The following is a 16951-nucleotide window of genomic DNA, read 5'->3' on the forward strand; positions in this document are numbered from 1 at the left end:
ATGTCATCTCTTATAACATAAATGGAACATAAGAACGTGACTTAAGACTGTCTTTGTCTGTTTGGTTCCCATGTTGTTTGCTTGCTGGGTTCTGAGTTTATGGTCATTTCTTAATTACTTGAAAAATGGTAAACCTTCACAGCTTTATTTTATTTGGCTGAAACAAAACAGATAAAGAAACTCTTAAGTTGTGTTCTTTATATTCCAATCATGCACCCTTGCTTTTTGGCTTATGAAATATCATGTTGGATGGAATTAATTTTAAAAAGTGATACCTCCTATGAATAAAAATGGCTTGTTAAAATTTCTTGAAATGATATATCCTCTGTGTTTATGGAGTCAGTTATCAGCAACCTAGTAGAGCCCAGAGCCCTGTAGATTCACTGTTAAGGCATTACACAGATGCCCACGAATCAGTAGGAAGGGAACCCGCTGTCTTATTCTGGCGTGCATAGCAGCAGGGGGATGGACTGTATACACTGTATGTGATGCATCCGTGAACTATTCTGAAAAAGTGAATGTCTGCTTAAACACTCCTACAAAACAGGGAAATTCTTTGGGCCTGTGTAAAATAGAAATGGATTGAGTATTGATTAAATGGTGTTTGTCTTGACTTACAAAACTAAACAGCTTCTTACCATATTCACTAATGATGGTAGAAAATGGGACGTGTTATTCTAATTCAGTAATGAATTATATAATAATGTAATAGTATCAAGGAAACCCATTTCATGGGCGTGGGACTTGCCCTTGTGTTTATGTGGTACATGTCTTTTCTTGTTACTTAGGTTTAATATTTCTAAATTGCATAGTGTTCTTTTAGCATGGCATAGTTATATATAGAAAACAGTCTTGCTTTAGTGTAACTTATTTTGATTAATTCTTCATTACAAATAATAGTGGCTTTTTATTTATTTATTTTTAGGAACTCTTTTTTCTGAAAATATTTTAATAGATTTTATCATAATATCATAATTATCTTTTCTTTTTACTTATTTTAAGATATAACTAGACTTAACATTTGATCAAAATGGCTATTTGTACATCTGCTTCTTTGTATAACAATTTACTATGAAAACATTTTATTTTATCCTTTTGAGACAGGCATATATGAAACATGAAAAAGATAAAGTTTATATCTAAATGAGACATATATGAATCAACATGTCAATAGTAGATGACCAAATGATTAAATATGTATGACTACATGTAGGTATGAATCTGATTACCTTGGGATGTGATACATATTGGCAGAAGAAAATGTGTAGCACCTTTGGATATATATGTATGTTGAATCATCAATATAAGCATAAAATGACATAGGGAGAAAAATCACTGGAGGTCCACAGATAAATATTTATTTCCAACAAAGATATAAGGACTTTTCTGAGGAAGAAACTTCAGTCAAGTTTCTGTTGCTATGCTCCTGGTCTCTCCCCCAATCATAATAAACCAGAGTAGCTGTATCAATCAACACCGAGTGGCATTGGCTAAGCTCACCACACCAAGAAAGAACACGCTTGGAGTGTCCATCCACAATAAATAACTGGAGGCTATTTTCTTTTACAGGAGATAAATAATAAGCATTAATAAGGAACAGTCGTGCATGCATTTGGTGTTTTGAGATTATGGATTGCAGGTCCATGTGCACAACTGATAAGCATGTAGATTTAAGAAGAAGAAATTAGCATGGCTCTTTTAAGGGTGCCTAAGCTCACTCATGGGAGCAAAAGTGGTGAACTCAGTGTACAAAGACATTTCCTAATATACACTTAAAAATAGATGGATGGCTTTCTTGTATTGTTAAAATTTACCTTTGAATTACAATAAACAAAAATAATCTGGATAGAGAACTAGAATTATTTAAAATTCTAAGTTATCTCTGTGTTGTATAAAAGGTACACTGTGAGAACAAAATATAATATTAATAATACCAAAATACAGAGCATCCTAAATTACACTGAAGGAACCTGCAAACAATTAAACAAAAGTTGCCATTTAATCTGTTTATGATCACAGTGACCCACGTGCATGTTGGATTTGCACTGTGTTTCTGAGTTGTAGGAACTGATTTCCCAAAGGTAGCTCAGAGGGCTTTCCCCCATGATACCTCCACTTGAAATCTATGCCCCAGAGACTGAGTTTTCTCATGTCTCACTGAATAAAAATCAATCTCAAAGTTAATTATCTCATTGGGATTGTAATAATTATCCCGAAGTTGATAAAAATCGGTTTGATGGAAATTTTGAATATCTTAAAGCAAAGTATTTTTGTTGATTTAAAAAAGAGGAGGAGGAGGAGGAGGAGGAGGAGAAGGAGAAGAAGAAGAACTCAACAGCATAACCGAGTAGCTTCCCTGGGTGTTGACTGGATTCAGGGAACGTGAACTCCTTGACAACTTCATTTTTTGTTCATTTATCATGGTGCTGCTTAGGGCCCGAGTGAGGAAGTTGTCTGTTTTTTCTGTGGTCAGGTGCAATCCATACTGTAGGTGTCGTCTGATTTTTATCCGCAATTACTTCAAGGTGTTTTCCTTTCAGAGTTGGGTTGTATCACCTGCATCTCACAGGTTCTTAAGGAGTATTTGTCCCGTTTGAATACTGCATTCTTCTGGGAGACGCCAGCTTCTCAGAGTATGTTCTCAGCCGACAGGATAGGCATGGTCGGAGTTCAGCCCCAGCGCACAAGTTGTGTGAAATTAAGCAACGCAGTCTATGCATTGGAAAACTTAAGTATTTTCGTGTTTTAGAAAATGATTTCAAAACCACCCTCTAATTTCACCAATGGGTCCGATAAACAACCTGTTTCCTCTTTGAAATGTTGCACTCTGTTAAAATTGACATTTTTTTCCTCAAAACGTTTTCTGTATGCATTCTTTGAATCTAATGAAAACACTCCCAAATATTCTCTTTAATTTGTGCTAATGTAGGATGCTTGTCCTTGCCTCCTTTCTCCCGGAAGCCCTTGGCAGGGACTAGTGCAAGTCCATGGTGACTGTTGAGATGGTTTTTCTTCCAGGTGGAACGTAAATCTCAGCGAAACACATCTATATGAAATACTTAACAATTAGAAGATAATAAAGATAGAAAGCAATTTGTACATTGTCAATAACACTCAATTTAAATCAGAATTTATCTTTTATAATTAACGGGAACTATTTATACTACCCAAACCTATGGCACAATTGTGTTAATCAGGTGTGTCTTAGACACACTTTCCTGGGAAATTTCTGTCGGAACCATGGTTAAAATAGTAGCAACATCAACAAAGTACATCATCCCGATTCCACGGGAAGGGGAGGGGGTATCTGTCGATATGTATGAAATGCTAAAATAAACTAAGAATGTCAGCGGTAACTGTTAATATTTAGCTCTATAAATGAAGCTTGATCTATAAAATTTAGTATTTTTAAATAGTGTGCCAAGAAATATGTGAGTTGCTCACTGGCTTGGCTGTGGAAGAAAATTGGTCACCTACTCAGGCTAGGAAGGCTTTGTTCATTTTCCAATAGGAATGCCATTGCGTTCACATGAAATGTCAAATATTCTTAACTGAAAGAAGTGCATCAAGTACTTGGGTGACATTTTCAGTAGCAGCATATCATATGTGCAACAAATGACAACTCAGTATGAACTAACAGGAAGGCAAACCCACCTCCTAAATTAGTGACAGGCTCTGAGTGGTCTCAGTGGAGCTCACGGTGGTTTCTGTCTGTGCCTGTGTGCGGAGGCATCTCAGTGCGGAGGGAATGTGTATTTGGGGAGTGCAGTATTAGCAATTGCAGCTGATGAGGTAAAAGCTGTTTAATGTACTGAATAGGAATACATGCACCCTTTATTATCCAAATAATATAGAAGACAGGTTTTTTTAATTGCACTTCATGAATAGCGAATGGATTATTTTACTGTAAGATAGCACACGTTGATGTTTTTCTGTTCTGCTATGGAGTGATTGTACCATGAATGTAACACATTTCTATAAAGATTAGAACAATAGTAACAAATTACTACTAGTAAGGGTTCTACCATTACTTTTTAGGTGAGATGGTATCCCTTCCTGTTGTTTAACAATATAATTGTGAAAATTAGAAAGTGTCATGAATTACTTTTATCTGTAACTATATTTTGGGGAGAATTTACATCATTAATAATAATAATAATAAAAACTTACCCGGCAGGTGAAACACCATGATCAGGAAGGTGGTTTTCCCAGGGTGAGGCTCATCCATTGCACTCCGGATGTGCTGACCCCTGCGATTTCCCCAAAAGTGGGAAATTCCATTGCATAATTTGTGGTAGTGGGGGACTGCGTTCGCGCTCTCCCCTGAAATAAATAAATAAACAAATAAACAGACAAACAAATAAATAAATAAAATATAAAAAGCAGTTGAAGGTTGATGAGAAATGACTGCTTCACACATTGGCATTTAAAAAACTTTACCCTCTTAATTTTGTTTTTAAAATTAAAATTTTATTGGGACTTCTTATAACTCATCATAATCCATGCATCAATTGTATCAAGCGTATTTGTACATGTGTTGCCATCATTCTTTTCTAGACATTTACTTTCTATTGAACTCTTGTTATCAGCTCCTCATTTTTCCCTCCCACCCCCACCCTCCTGACCCCTTAATAAATATAAATTATTATTATTTCCATACATGCTCTGAGCACCATTTTTGTGTTTCCCTTCTACCTCCAAATGTGAGGGAAGAAAGAAACATTGAGCATCACATGTCATTTCAAAAATAAGCGTTGGTTTTGGTGAAGAATTTAGCTGCCCCATTGGGAACTCTGCCACTGCTTTTTGCTGGAGCTCTCTGCTGTGTGAACCACTGGTTCAAAGTCCTGGAGACCGCAGCTCTTCCCACAGTGGCTCGAGTGTGCCTGCCAGTGCTGCGTCCAATCCCCGAAGGGAAAACAGGCTGCCCTATTGCAAGCCAACATGGCCTCGGCCTCAGATTTCTCTGAAATATCTGTTACATGATAAGGATTATAACTTTTAGAAAAGCTGAAGAATTTATGACTGATTTATTTCATGAAGGCAAAATATCTTAGTCTATGGAGTACAAGTTCCCTTCTACCCCAAGAGACAAGATTTGGCTAACTAGGTTTGGAAAATAGAGAATCTCTTCTAAGATAATTATTAAATAGCTTCTAATCAGGAAATTGTCCATAACTCTCTACTTTGCTTTATGAGAGGAGAAGACACTAGGAATAAAATGTTAGAGGAACCCTCCAATCCTCCCCATCTCTAGGAGAATGTACACGTCTGAACAGTTAGATGCTCAGGCATCTGTAACTTCCGCTTAGTTTAGTCTTTAGAAAGGGGAACTCTTGGAGCCGCAGGGTGTAATTAATCATATGTACTCTCGACCTTTTTCCTGCTGCTAAAATTTTCCTCAGTTATTTTTTCAGTGGCTTATGAGTTTCTTCTCAGACTTTTGTGATGAATAGTTGTTTATCTTCGCCATCAAAAAACTAATGTTGTATGTGAAAGGAAGCTTCCTCCGGTGTTTATCCCTTCTTGTGTTAAACTTTTCTGCGTGTGAAATTTTGTGTTTTGCCGTCTCGCAAAGGATGTGAAGAAGGACTGAATTTTGGCGAATTTGAAAACAAATACCACGTTAGAGTCTCAGGAACCCTTAAATGCCGCCTTGTACTTTAAAACACATCTACAGCTTTCCTACTTTCTGATAAGGGGAAATATATTGGATTGTGTGTGCAATAAACTAAAATGTGCTGGAGATTGACTATGAGCCAATAAAATAAATAGAAACGAAATGATTCATTGCTTATTTGTGGCAAACATTGTTCATGATGGTATTTTGATTCTTAATATTATATAGTTGTTTTTAAAATGGTGTTCTACATATATTGGAGAGGGGATTCTAGGAATAAAGGAGTAGCAGCCAAATTTACACAATTCACTAAAAGGCCATTTTGGAGGAAATGGCCTTAACAAAGTAAATATAAAAAGTCAAACAGAATTAACTTGTAGTGCCTGTTTTGTATTTATGCATAATTACTATGGCTTGTTAAAACAGCATGGAGAGCCCTGGCTTTTTGAGTGATTTAAAGAGAAATGGCAACTCACTTCATCTCCAGAATGTAGTCTGTGGTACTTTGTCAAAAATCAGGCATGCCTATTGATTAGAGTGCAAACAAGTTAGAACCTGGGTTCAGATTGTAGACCTAAGTTTTGTTTCGCTTGAGTGGATCTTTATAATCTGTCTGAGATTTCCCTCCCCCGATCCGTTGGTGCTAGTTAATGCTTGTGATGAATTACACCCTTTACGAAGTGAAAGCTTTTATTTGTTTTAAAGATGGAAACTATACATTTCCAGATTGCACACGGAGAGGGTTTGGGAACCTAGCATGGATGCTCTGTAGGTTTTCATCCAGGGTGTGTGTGTTTGCGTGTGCACGCCTGCCTGTGCTCCGGCTCGGGCACCCCTTGGTGTAAGCACTGGCTGAAGGCTGGTTGTATCTCGCAAGATATAAAAGATGTCTTTATAATTTTTACACAAAAGTGAGAACACCAAATGAGGTTGCAGAATATTGGATGATGAATGATGCTGCTCATCTCTGCTTTCCTGCTAACGCTCTCCTTGTGTAGTAGCTGGATGCGCAGACGCTGGGATTGTAAGAAGTGAAGTACCCTGAGAAGTATCACATGATGGCAGTGTTTCCATTTCCACATCCAATATGATGAAATAAAGCCATAAGAGACTGGTATTAAGAATGGGGGATAATGCCCAGGTACTTTGTATAATTTATGTAAAATAAAAATCTAACCATTATGGCTGTTAATAAGGGTACTACAGTGGATTCATAGTGTTATATTTTTCCACAAAGTATTTTGTGAAAGTTTGCATATTTATCATGTATGTAATATAAATCATAAATAAACATTTTGACTAGATTTCTACTAATTTCCACAGGACAGAAATCAGTTTTATCAAATACTTGGGTCTTTATGAGTTATTTTTATGGCTTACAATAGATTACATTTCGATTTTATTTTAGGAGGAATGATCCTGCAACACAGGTGAGATTGTATTGGGCAGGTACGATAATTCACTAAGAAAAATTTCCTGTGAGACGCAAAGAAAACTAGGAATAAATCTAACAAGCAGAATGTAGACAGAGCAAGGGTCGGAAGGATCAAATCTACTTTAAAATGAACAAAATGTGGTCCACCTCAATATTTAAAAGGTTCATTAATCCGAGGAATGCAGACGTTAAACGATTTGTGATTTCTAATACCACAATTTATTATGGTAAACAGTGTCTCCCAGATAATAGGCATGACAGAAGTGGCATAAAGTGATTTTCATCTCAAGTATTAAAGTAGAGTAATTTCTCATTCATAGTATCCACCTCCCCGTACCCCCCACCCAGAGAGAGAAAGAGAGAGAAGATGGATTAAAGGGGGGATGTGATATATATTGAAGTATTACGTGGATGTCGAAAGATGAACCAAGCATGAGGATTTCACTCCATTTCCCCCTTATATTGATTTCACGATAGCGACCCTGCATCCTTCCAGTGGTCTGCGTCTTGTAGGAAGATATAAAGCAGTAAGGAGATGAAGTGATGTCCCCACTGGTGATGTTAGAGAGACTAATAGCCAGGAATTGGAGGTAAATCAAGTTGTGCTTTAAGGATATTTTGAAACGTCAGTTTATATTTGTTTAGATTAGTTAGAAGAAAGCAGACTTTGGACCATTTTCCTTGTAGTTTAACTCTGATCTTAATTCGGAGACAATGCATACATAGAAACTTTCCCCACGATTTTTCTTTTAATAATCATTAAAATTATCATGCTTACAAATAAACTCCACATATTTATCTTAAAACACATATCATCAAATATATATTCTAGGCATAAACTTAAAACCCTTTAAACAACAAATAAAGGAAATCATAAAATGTAAACTTCAAAGAACACGAATTAGTCTGATCGGTTGTTCTGTTGGATTGTTTTCACTTCTAGATACTTTTGTACTAAATCCTTTATTTGTGCTTTTAGGGGAAAAGACAGTGTCTGCTACTTCCAGCTTTAAAAAAGTAGATACACTCATATTATGGAGATGATAAATATCTTACTCAGCTATTTGGAATCCATTTTCCTTGCCTCGTAGTTGCAAGGATGCTTTGGTATCATCTCACCTCTTTCAGGAAAATAACAGTTTTGCATAATATTAAAAGGTGATGTTGAGGAAATTGTTGGAAAACATTTAAGTATATATGGATAAAGAGTCTTCATAAGTTTGTACTGCAAAGAAAATATCCAGTGTTCATGTGCACGAGGAGATGCACATACACACATGCGCGCGCGCACACACACACACAGACACACACACAAAACAAATAAGAGAGCTGTAGCAGGGGATTTCCAAGCTCACTGTATTTCACCATGCAAATTACTTGCAATTTCCAAATGCCAGTGTTACTTTTCAGGACAAATTTCACACAAAAGGAATTCAGTGATTATTCATCCAGTTTAATTAATTCAATTAAATAAGTCTGATGCTGTCAGGTGTTCTTTTAATAATTGAATCAACATGCAGATACATAATAAGCATAAAAGCGTTTCTATGGCTGCAGTTAATTTAGATCCCAAAGAATCTGCTGTTCCTCCACATTTGATATAGATTATTCTATAATATTTCAGTAATGGGTTGCACAAAGGCTGGCTTTTAATTCTTTGCTTTCTCGAATGTCTTTATATATAATGGTTTAAAACAGAAGGTGTTCAGGAGAGGGTGACCTTTTTTCCATTACCATGGTTCCTGTCATTAATGCATTGTAATTTTCCTTAGAAGTCTGGGAAAATGTGTATATGTGTAGTATGTAGAATATGAATCAAAGTGTGTTAGTGAAAGTTTAGAATAGTCTGTTATTACTTTTGAAAAGAAAAGACTCATTGGACACCTTTTATTGTTTTCAATATATATTTTTCTTACTGAGAGCAATTAAAACGGTTTTTCCCTATTTTTCTAATCAGACTATAAAATATGGGTTTTTATAACAATAGTCAATGCTACTAACATTCTAAAAATAATATGTATTATAACTAAATTTAACTCAAAGGGGGAAAGTGGTTCTTAATTTTGAATGTTGCATAAAGGTAACCACAGACGCAACATGGATTTATAAAAGGACATGAATCACATGAAAGGAGAAAAAGACCAGGGTAAATGATTTTCTTGGAGTTCTCAGCAGTGCTTGATGTCATAATTATTGTAAATATTAATTGCTCTGCTAAAAATGTAAGCAAGCCGATTTTGTATTAGATGAAAAATGAAAATAGACTGTGTACTGGTAAATAGATAATCATACAAAAGTAATTGGGGTTTTAAAACCCCAATCTATTCTGCCAGCATGAGCTCGTTTGCATGTTAATCACAAGAGTGATTTCCTACTTCACAAGGAAGTCCACACTCTTTCATAACCACTTTTAATTGCATTTAAAATGGTTCAGGTTTGTAACATTAGAAATGAAGGCGTATCTGTGTCAAATTAATAAAAATGTTCCTGAAAATCTTTATAGACTATAAATACTCAAATATTTTGAGGACTTCTATTTTTAATTGGAATATGTAGAAGCCCATTACATATTTCGAGTGTTATTAATGACCGCACAGCTATGGTACAATGTACTAATTTTAACAGAAAGTGCAGTTTAAGAAAAAAAAGACTGTTTTATTATGTTTTCAATTATGTGGAATTTCCCCTAATTTTAATATGCAAATAGTTATGCCAAATCTTCATTTTTGAATTTTATTAAAATATGAGAACACAATGCAATAATGAAATATTAACATTTTGTAGATTAGTTCTATAAATTCCTTTGGTCAATTACCCAGTTATCAAATCTCCCTTAGATGCACACATTCTCAGTATTACAGTGTGCTATCAATATTATGGTCTTTTAACAATAAAATGTAATATTGAAACGTATTCACTGTTTTTAGCTATGAATATTACTTTTATATTAACTAAGATTTATTTCCTTCCCAACAGCAAATACTAAAATGATCATTTAAGCTCTCTGATGGTGTAATAAAATGAGAACATTATTTTTGTTTTTAAAATAAAAATCTTGGTCATCATCATGCATTTCCAAGACCATTGCAAGTGATATTGTAGTGTGCGCATCATGAAAATTGCTGACACTTACTGTGGACTGCGAAATAAGTCAATGTCAATTAATGCAAATTTGTTTATTTGCAGAACATAGGAACGGACCATATATGTTTCTGGTAAATCCATAAAGAGTATCGTCTGATAACATGCACACAGGATGAGAAGTGAGATGACTAAAGGGAGGCCCTCACAGTGTAAAAGGGGTGTATTTGCTTTCATCACCAGGTGTTCGTTCTAATATCAATGACCAAGACGATGTTTCCATAACATAGCTTGAGGTGCTCTGGAGATTAAAACTACCAAAACAGATCTATTAAATTTTTCATGGGGAGGGTCCACAAGGGATAATAAGCCAATATTTCTTGTCTCATATTCCAGATGTTTTATGTAATTCCGCATCTTTCTAAACTAAATCATAGCTTTTCCAGAAAAAAAAATACTATGGAGACTGAGATGAAAGGCAAGAGCTGTTGAAATGTTAATTTTACTATCTGCTATTGAGGTCTGCTACCTTTTTGTATTTTTTCTTACTCCCAGTAGCTCAGTTCTGTTTTATGAATGTTGTGGACTTTCAGTTGTTTGAAGTTTAGAAACTAGGAGCAAGACTTTGACTTAACAAAACATAGGAACACCACACCGCACATGACAGTCTTATCTTAGACACCTTAGTGAATCCTTTTGACTTCAATCTAGTAAGATGATGAAAATGTTTTGATCATCTGCAATGTAATAATGCGTACAGATTTTAGGTAGAGCTGTTCATAAGCACCATCCTCCAGCATGTGCCCAAGGCAGACTTTGCCCTGAAGTTTCACTTTCTTCCAGGATGCGCTGTGCATTGTTAGCAAGTTGTAGTCCTTTGGGGGAGGGGGTACATCTGGGACAGGTGTCTCCATCTCCAGCACTGAATTCGGTCTTGCAAAAGACTTGCCAAAGCTCTCAAAGTTTTGTTTCTGTTTTTCTGAGTGCACAACAACTTATATGACTGTGGTTATGGACATATCTCTATACACAGCTGCTTTTATTCTTTATTTCCTGTGTGATTTAGTCTCATATATTCAGAGTAAGATGCTTTAGGTTTAAGACTGCCTATACGTTAAGCTCATTGATCCAAACTTTTACAAGATGGGAATCCTCTTGACTCATTTGATCGATTTAGGAATGCTGGTGGCACAGTGGTCACACGTTGAGCTGCGAGCAGCAAGACCTGCAGTTGACAGCCTCCAGCTGCTTTTTGGGTGAGAGATGAGGCTTTCCAATCCCTTAAAGATTGACATTCTGAGAAAGTCACAGAGGTAGATGTGCCCTGTCACAAAGGGTCACCTTGATGGCAGTGAATTGAGTTTGAGTGGGTGAATACAATTGAAGTTGTCTCTGAAGCTATGTTTTTAACTCACATCTTATCTATAGTGATTGTATCCCCCCACCCCCACCCCCCACACACAGCAGGTTGCTCAGTACAGAAAAAACACAACTCATATGGTCACCTGTCCTAAATACAACTGATAGTACATTCTCTGCCTGGTCAATGCAGTGAAAAGTTTTGAAAGTTTCCAAAACTGTTTAAATAAGGCCATAATTTAAAAGTATATTTTAAAATGTCATGTATGTGTTACAGATAAAATCTTTTGTTTTTATACCTTCTGGTGAGTGGGGACATTTTATCTAAAGATGTAGAACAGAATGACCATGTGAAACATCTTTTATTTACCCAAAGATAAGTCAAAAGTATTACAACAACATCATAGAAACATTTTTAAAACAAAATGATTAAAATATGCATTCTGGACATATGATCTATACCTGGACCCTATTCTGACCCTCCTAGGAGGAATTCTGTGCCTTCTAATTTACATATTGTCAAAAAGGCACTCAAAATCAGAACTCAATAGAACTCTTTGAGTTCAGAGAATGAAAAGATATTTGATGCAGCCGGATCAGAGCTGTAAGGTGATGCAAGACTGAAACTCAGGAGAGCCCTCGCTGCCCTCCCAAGACCGAATAGGTATGTCGTCGTGCTGGGAGGAAAACCATTCCTTGATTGAACTCCTCTGGCCTTCTTATCACCAAGATAGTCTTCTAATTAAAAACAAAAATACCTTCTTCATAGTAAACCCCTGGGAGTCTCTTGTGTTATATGAGACAATCTGTCAAGATCTTCCCTGTGGAGACCCTTACCCCCAAAAGTCACCATAACCTTCCAAATTGACCTTGAATTTTGATGTCCCACAATCTCACCATGTAAGCCATTGTTTTGATTGGTCTTGCTCTTTTTTTTTTTAAGTTACCTGAAATACACTAGAACAAGTACGTGACTAAGAGAAACGTGGGTGGAGTCACCCCTTGATTGCAGAGACATATGTAAACCTGTTTTGTTTGTAATAACATTGCGTATATGAATTAGAATCCTAGTAGCAATACATTTTTACTTAGTTCATACTAAAGTGTTACTCATGTGCACATTTTTTCCTTTACCTTTAAATCAGGTAAAATCAGACTCCTTCGTTGTAGCCAAGATATTAATAAGAAAGAATGAAAAAGATGAGGGCAACGAATGTAAAGATATACTTTACACAATTGATGTATGTATGGATTGTGATAAGAGTTCTATGAGCCCCTAATAAAACAATTAAAAAATTTAAAAAGAAAGGATGAGCTTTAAAGTTAGAATATGATATAAATATGCCTAAATTCAATATTTTCTAACCCAAAAAACAACATCTTTATTTTACAGAGATTGCCTTCTGGGTTAGTTTTGTCAACTACTATATATGGTAGGTAGCAAAAAATATGACCCTCCATGCTTGGGAACAAGCCCACGAATTAGGGAGTAAATCAAGGTATGTTGATAGGATAAATAATATTAAGGTAACTTGATCAATAGATAAATTTGGCATTATATTTTTTAAAGCAGGAATGATCTAACAATAGGGAGAAAACTTTTTTACTTGGAACATCAAATATTTTCAAATAATTTATGGTTAAAAAAATCACACCAGTAGGTGTTAATGATCTCGAACAACTAATTACAGTAATCATAAATAATGATCCCACTATCCATCATTTACATTTCATTTCTCTGTTTCAGAGCAAGGCTATTTTGTATTTAATTTTCCGGGTCACATTTCCCCCTAAGTTGGAGAACTAAAAAGATAGGTTTGCTCCTTCTTTAATTGGCTCTAGGTCTTTTTCAGGAACTGTTCCCTGGTGTTCACCTTTACAGGTGATACTTGGACTGGATCAACTGCCAGACCAACACTGAATTTTACAGTTTCCTTGTAAACTTACCCACCTGGCAGCAGTTTTGACTGCTCAAAGGAATCCCTGCCAGAGTCTACTAGATTCTTATGACTAGCTTGGATTATCAGGTATTTAAAATTCCATGCCTAGGCTGGAACATAACCGCTTTAAACTTCATTTTGCACCTTGCAAAATGGGCAGCAAAGTCCTTTGGATTTGGCATAAATGCAAACATTTTCTGCTCATGGAAGGTTTGGCATAAATGCAAACTTTGGCATAAATGCAAACTTTTTATGCGCATGGATTCACAAACTCTTGTTAAACGTTCCTGTAAAGGACCATCTTGTAACTGGAAATGCCAGCACAACGGTTTTTTTTCACTGTCCTCGTTGAGCTCTGAAAGTCAAGCAAATAACAAGAATCCCGTGACTTCCCACAGTTTTAATTAGAAACGATGATACATGCAGTCCTCCCTGACTGCCATCGAGTGGATGTTGACTACGAGTGACCCTACAGGACTGGGTAGAACTGCCCCTGTGAGTTTGAGACTGAAACTCTGTATGGGAGTACAAAGTTCCATCTTTCTCACATGAAGTGACTGGTGGTTTCAAACTGCTGTCCCTCCAGGTAGCAGCCCAGTGTGTACCCACTGTGCTGCCAGAGCGCCTTCCAAGACATGCCATAGACCCTTCTAAATCCTCAATCTCCCCAGCTTGCCTGATCAAAAGTTGTCATAATCTCATGCCAATAAGATACAGTATTATACATGATCCTATTTTTAGTAAGAGTCATCGAGCTTTTTTTGACTCATAGAAACTTTGGCACAAAGAAGAAAATCTGCCTCACAATATGTATTGTGTTTGAGGTCACTGTTTTGCCCATAATGTCAGTTAGTTTTGTCCAGGGTCTTCCTCTCTTGTCTATCACCTATTTTCCCAAGCACGTTGTCCTTTCGAAAGCGTGGTCCCTCCTGATAACATGTACAAAGTATGTAAGCCCAAGTCATGCAATTCTTATTTTAAGGAACATTCTGGTTTTCTTCTTCCAAAACATTTTTTTGGGGTCTTGTTGACAATCCATGGCACATGCATAACTTTTCACCCACATCATAATTCAAAATTATTAGGTATTTTTAATCTTCTTTATTCATTGCCCGATTTTTGCAATTATACGAGGTTATTGGAAATCACTGGCTTCGGTCAAGTGTGCCTCATGTTATCAAAGTGGCACTCTGAGGACGACTTTGGCCGTTGATGCTGCAGCTCTAGTGCAGCATACCATTTGATATCTTGACTTTGGCTTCCATGGGCATTGATGGTGTACCAATATTGATTGACAATTTGCATATTTTCTACATTTATCATGATGTTGTCTATTGGTCTAGTAATGAGTATTTTAGATTCCTTTAAATTGAGCTGAATTCATACTAAAAGCTGTATGTGACCTTTGATCTGTTTAATAAGTGCTTCAGTTCTTCTGTTCTCTTCCATATAACCCAGATTCTTGGAATAGTTGCTCAGCATACAGATTGAATAAATATGATGAAATAATGCATCCTGATGCATACCTTTTCTGACTTTCATCATGCAAGGCTTCCTTGTTCTATTTGAATACCTATGTGCAGATTCTGGATGGATGCAATGAAGTCTGGAATTTCCTTTCTTTGCAAGGTTTTCAATTATTTGTTATGATTGTACAATCACATGCCAACGAAACACAAGTAGATATCATCCTGGCAGTGGTGCTGGTGGTGTTTATTTACTTGGAGCCAAGATTCATCTGATGACTGCAATGATATATCTCATTCCATATTCTATTCTGAAATTGGCCTGAAATTCCCTCTTGACATATGCCTGTAACAATTGTTGAAATATATTAAGCACAATTTGATTGCTTGTGATATTGATGGCATTGTTTGCTATTTTCTGGCTTCTGTTGGATTTCCTGTCTTTGGGATGGGCCAATACCCACCACCAGAAGGGCAAGGCCATTGCCCAGGTGGTCTTAGAGAATAGAGGACTCCTTTCAAGACTTGTTGACAATGAGCATAGATTTTCAGCTGATTTTCTTTTTTCCTTATTTTGTGGTCAATTCCATTCCTTCCGATTTCTTTCCACTTGCAATGGAAATAACTACCTTTTGCAAGTTGCACTGTTGTACTTCAGAAGCATATCTAGCGATGAGGTTTGCTCCTGGATAGAATTTGGGCTTGGAGTTAATTTAAGAATTTGGTAATGATATGATGGTTTTCTTTAATATGACAAGCACTTGAATATTTAGGCACCAAGTGATAGAGAATCATATAATGAATTGTGATCACCCCGCTCCCCCCACCCACTATATGTATGTCCTTGACTATTCTCAGTAGTAAGGACATGAACATGGAATGTAATACCATTACTAAGGCAATAGCCATAATCTCAAGAAGAATGATGTATGTATAATCCAGATTCTTACTTCTTGTAAGACATTAAAGGAAGGAAAAAGAAACTGAGCAGAGAAGGAGGGACTTAATTACCAATGTAAAACAGCCAAGATTATAATAATTCCCATGTACGTCAATATAAAAATTACTTAAATTTACATTAGTCTCAAATGTAAACTCATTGTCCTCAAGTCACTTTGGAAAAATAGCTACCCTATAGGGCCGCCTCATAAGCTTTCAAGGACTGTCATCTTTATGGAAGCAGAAGACTTCCATAAATTCTAACCAAAACAAGCAAACAAAAACTCACTTTTGACTTAAAATAACCCCTTAGAATCACCCTCTTTCATTTCCCAAGACTACAGCTCTTTACAGGAGTAAAAAGCCTCATATTTTCCAGCAGAGCGGCTAGAGTTTCAAACTGCTGACTTTACAGTTATTAGCTAAATGTGTGACAAGTATGCATCACAGAAGACTTGCACACCTTCCCGACATGATTGCTGAAGAAAATGTGTGCATAAGCAAATGTGGTGAAGAAAGCTGACGGTGCCTGCTATCAAAAGATATAGCGTCTGGGATCTTAAAGGCTTGAAGATAAACAAGTGGCCATCTAGCTGAGAAGCATCAAAGTCCATATAGAAGAAGCACACCAGCCTGTCTGACCACAAGGTACAGAAGGGACCAGTTATCAGATATGAAAGAACTAAAAATCATATCAATGGGTGCCCACCTCCCCGATATGATCAAGGAAGACAAATGTGAGCATAAGCAAATGTGGTGAAGAAAGCTGATGGTGCCCGGCTATCAAAAGATATAGTGTCGGGGGTCTTAAAGGCTCAAAGATAAACAAGTGGCCATCTAGCTCAGAAGCAGCAAAGCCCACATTGAAGAAACACACCTGCCTGTGTGACCAAGAGCTGTCAATGGGATCAGTTATCAAGCATCAAGGAACAAAATAGATCATATCATTGAAAATGTGGGTGGGTGCAGAGTGGAGACTAAAAGCCCTTTGGCAGCCAACTGGACACCCCTTACTGAAGGGTTGTGGGGAGGAGACGAACTAGTCAGGGGGGAGGGAAGCAATAATGAAACATATAACTTTCCTCTAGTTCTTAAATGTTTCCTCCCCACC

At 36.6% G+C, this 16951-nt stretch overlaps 1 non-coding gene across 1 annotated transcript; it reads left to right on the top strand.

Annotated features, from left to right (window-relative positions):
• Positions 1–4162: 4162 nt before the first annotated feature.
• On the top strand, positions 4163–4326 carry LOC142457614 (U1 spliceosomal RNA). The gene has a single exon (XR_012786316.1). It is a non-coding gene; the product is annotated as a U1 spliceosomal RNA (small nuclear RNA).
• Positions 4327–16951: the final 12625 nt, after the last annotated feature.

The sequence above is a fragment of the Tenrec ecaudatus genome, chromosome 9 (assembly GCF_050624435.1).
Source record: "Tenrec ecaudatus isolate mTenEca1 chromosome 9, mTenEca1.hap1, whole genome shotgun sequence".
Lineage (NCBI taxonomy): Eukaryota > Metazoa > Chordata > Mammalia > Afrosoricida > Tenrecidae > Tenrec > Tenrec ecaudatus.